The following is a 4,434-nucleotide window of genomic DNA, read 5'->3' on the forward strand; positions in this document are numbered from 1 at the left end:
ATAGTGGAATAATAATCAACAACTTTGAGCAAAATTCTAAATATAAATAAATTATCACTTTTACTTTCCACACCCCTCATTTTGCTTTCGACACTCCTCAATTTTTTTGTAAATCTAAAATACCCTTCCCTCTTTATTTAATTAACTCCATCATTCCTATCTTCATCATCTTATCTTCATTAATCTAACATCTTCAATCTTCTTCAATATTCTTCATCTTCTTCAATCATTTTGATACTATAACTACAATGTGAAGATGATTTAAGATTATTGAAGATGAAATGTATCAAAATGATTGAAGAAGATTGAAGATGCTAGGTTAATGAAGATGAAGATAAAAATGATGGGGTTAAATGAATAAAGAGGAAAGAGTATTTTGGGTTTAAAAAAAACGAGGGGTGTAGGAAGTAAAATGAGGGGTGTGAGAAACAAATGTGATAAATTATTAGTATTAGTGGTTCCGTTGTTGACTTCACAAGTCCATGCAAAACATTTCCTACCACCCCTTCTTAATCTTAATGTTTTCTGATACAACCAAAACTTAGAAAATGGCAGAGGCTGTGCTTGAAGTTGTGCTTGATAATTTGAGCTCCCTTATTCAAAAGAAACTTGACCTATTTCTTGGTTTTGATCAAGACTTGAAGACTCTTGCCAGCCTGCTGACAACAATCAAGGCAACTCTTGAGGATGCTGAGGAGAAACAATTCTCAGAAAAAGCTATTAAGATTTGGTTACTTAAGCTCAAAGATGCTGCTCATGTTCTCAATGACATCTTCGACGAGTGTGCTACCGAAGCATTGAAGTTGGAGTTTCAAGGATTCAAGTGTGGACTATCACACAAGGTACAAACCCCTTTCTTATCTTCTTTTCATCCCAAGCATGTGACTTTCCGTTACAAAATTGCTAAGAAAATGAAGAGAATACGAGGTTAGATGAAATAGCTGAGGAAAGAAGTAAGTTTCATTTGACTGAAATAGTTAGAGAGAGGAGAACTGGAGTTCTTGATTGGCGCCAAACCACCTCAATCATTACTCAACCTCAAGTCTATGGAAGAGATAAAGATAAGGATACAATTATAGACTTTTTTGTTAGTGATGCTTCTGATTTCGAAGAATTATCAGTCTATCCAATAGTTGGTCTAGGTGGACTTGGAAAAACAACACTAGCCCAACTCATATTCAATGATGAGAGGATAGTTGATCACTTTGAGCAACGAATTTGGGTATGTGTTTCTGAAGACTTCGGTTTGAAGAGAATGATAAAAGCCATCATAGAATCAACTTCTGGACATCCATATGCTGATTTGGACTTAGAGCCACTGCAAAGAAAACTTATAGATTCACTGCAAAGAAAAAGATATTCTTGTTTTGGATGATGTATGGGATGATGAACAAGGAAATTGGCAGAGGTTGAAAGCTGTACTGTCATGTGGGAGAAAAGGTGCTTCAATTTTGGTCACCACTCGTCTTCCAAAGGTTGCAGCAATCATGGGAACAATACGCCTTCACGATTTATCAATACTATCTAAAATTGATTGTTGGGAATTGTTTAAACAACGAGCCTTTGGAACAAATGAAGATGAACTAGCAGAACTTGTGATCATAGGGAAGGAGATAGTAATAAAGTGTGGGGGAGTTCCCCTTGCAGCAATAGCACTAGGAAGTCTATTGCGTTTTAAAAGAGAGGAAAATGAGTGGATCCATGTCTTGCATAGCGAACTTTGGAGTTTGCAAGGTGAGAACTCTGTCATTGTTGCCTTGAGATTAAGTTACTTGAATTTACCAGTAAAATTGAGACAATGCTTGCTTTTTGTGCACTTTTTCCCAAAGATAAAATAATTAATAAGCAATTTTTAATTGAACTATGGATAACTAATGGCTTTATTTCATCCAATGGAATGTTAGAAGTTGAGGATATCGGCAATGAGGTATGGAATGAATTGTATTGGAGATCCTTTTTCCGAGATACTATGATGGATGAATTCGGAAATATTATTAATTTCAAGGTGCACAATCTTGTTCACGATCTTGCTCAATCTATTACAGAAGAGGTTTGTTGCATTACAAATGACAATGGCTTGCCAAATATGTCAAAAATATTCGCCATCTTTCAAATTATAGGTTGAAATCATTTCAGGAACTCGATTCAGTGCAAGTTTGTTTTTGTGTATGCATGCATTCCATAACATGTTCAAGGAGCCAAGCCACCACAAAAAATACTCAATGTATGTTTGATGTGCATCGAAGGATCCAAGACACGAAAGCAAAGACACTATCAATTTTGTTGTCTGATGCCAAATCATTGAAGACTTGTATAATGAAAATGGATGCTGATGATGACCAACTTTCACCTTATGTACTGAAATGTTATTCTTTACGAGTGCTTGACTTTGAGAGAAGAAAAAGGTTGTCATCTTCAATTGGTCGTTTAAAATATCTAAGGTACTTGAATCTTTCTAAGGGTGACTTCCAAACTCTTCCAGAATGTTTATCTAAGTTGTGGAATTTGCAGATACTTAATTTAGACTACTGTCAATATCTCCAAAAGTTGCCAAATAGTTTGGTATGCTTGAAAGGCCTTATACGTTTATCGTTAAGGGCTTGTCGCTCACTTTCAAGCTTGCCCCCCCATATTGGGAGGATGACTTCCTTGAGGGCTTTAAGCATGTATATTGTTGGAAAGAAAAGAGGGCTACTTTTGGCAGAAATAGAACAATTGAACCTTAAAGGGGACCTTTACATCAAGCACCTTGAAAGAGTAAAATGTATAATGGATGCCAAAAAAGCTAATATATTGAGCAAGCACTTAAACCAATTGCTATTGTCGTGGGAGAGAAATGAAGAATTCCAATTACAAGAAAATGTTGTGGAGATTCTTGAAACTTGAGCAACTCCCAAGTGAAATTGTTAACCTTAATGCTATCCAAGAAATATATATTTATGGTTGCAAGAGCCTTAAGTCATTTCCGGATGAAGTTTTACAAGAATTAGACTCTCTTAAGACACTAGATATTGTGAGGTGCCCAAAGTTCAACTTGTCAGCAAACTTTCAGTACCTAATTTGTCTTGAGAAATTGATGATTGAGAGCTGCTCAGAAATAGAAGGTTTGCATGAGGCTTTACAACATATGATTGCCCTTCAATCGTTAATATTGTGCGATCTTCCAAACCTAGTATCCTTGCCTGACTGGTTGGGAAATCTAGGTTTGTTGCAAGAATTAATCATTTCCAAGTGTCCGAAGTTGAGGTGTCTTCCAATGAACATCAAATGCCTTACACGTCTGAAAAGTTTGAGAATTTACGGGTGCACCTGAGTTAGGGAAATGCTGTAAAAAAGAAACAGGTGAGGATTGGCAAAAAATAGCTCATGTGCAGGATATTGAAGTACAAGACTGGGTAGCGCACATAGTTAGAGGAGGAGGAGGTGGAGGAGGAGGAGGAGCATATTCTTCAGCAAGTTTATTTTAGATCTTTCACAGGTACATTAATTGTGTCTATATATATAAAGTTTCATATATATATCTATTTATATATTTCTAACTATATTTGACCATTTTATTTCTTCTTTCGCATTATTTTGTTAGTAACCAAACTGGATTAAAAATGTTTCATAATCTTCTGTCCAAAGTAATATAGCATACATTGATGAGTCTTTTCATGTTCAAGTGCTTATATAAACTCAGTGACCTTGGATTTGGAAGATGTTTATTGTTTATCCTGCCCAACTGTAAATGTGTCTAATAATATTTGTTTCCTACCATATGGTATGATATCATTTAGGATAAATTATTTCTCTACTTCAGAAAAATATTTATTTGAATAGACATTACAGAAGAACATTTGTTACTGTGTGTCACTCTCAATTTCTCATTTTGACATGTTACTTTGTTGCTGCATTACAGGTGTCATACTCCCTTTACCATTATCTCACTCAGTTGTAAGCTGACTGTGTGAGTGATTTCAATTTCCAATTCCAATCAGGGATGCCTCTATTATGAGTGGAGTGTTTGTCTAGGATTTAGTAGTGGTCCTTATTTTGGTTGTGATTTTGGATTGTATCTCTCTCTCCTTTGTAGTTGCCTTGTAATTGAGTTGGAATACCTCTTGTATTCCCTTTTTAATATAAGTCTAAAAATTTCATGTCACAGAATAAGCATTTATGTTACTAATACTAATGTTGTGATGCAGATTAATCATGAGATCAGGACTGGTTTAACTTAATCATTTCTCATGTTTGAATAATGATATAAAAGGAAATTCCTACATATTTTTCTTGTTTTGTAGACATACCAGAAGAGTTTGCTTCCTTTATTTCTTAAATTACAATTTCCCAGTTGATTCTATTTGTTAATGATTCAAGTTAAATAACAGATGAAAAATTGATCAGCCACCTTAAAAAGTTAATATGATTAGAAACCAAATCCAGTATCTATCT

General features: G+C 34.9%; 1 pseudogene; it reads left to right on the forward strand.

The window, feature by feature from the left end:
- The first annotated feature begins 362 nt into the window (after positions 1–362).
- Positions 363–4,220, forward strand: LOC101489794 (putative disease resistance protein RGA3; annotated as a pseudogene).
- The last annotated feature ends 214 nt before the right edge of the window (positions 4,221–4,434 follow it).

This window comes from Cicer arietinum, chromosome 2 (assembly GCF_000331145.2).
Source record: "Cicer arietinum cultivar CDC Frontier isolate Library 1 chromosome 2, Cicar.CDCFrontier_v2.0, whole genome shotgun sequence".
NCBI lineage: Eukaryota > Viridiplantae > Streptophyta > Magnoliopsida > Fabales > Fabaceae > Cicer > Cicer arietinum.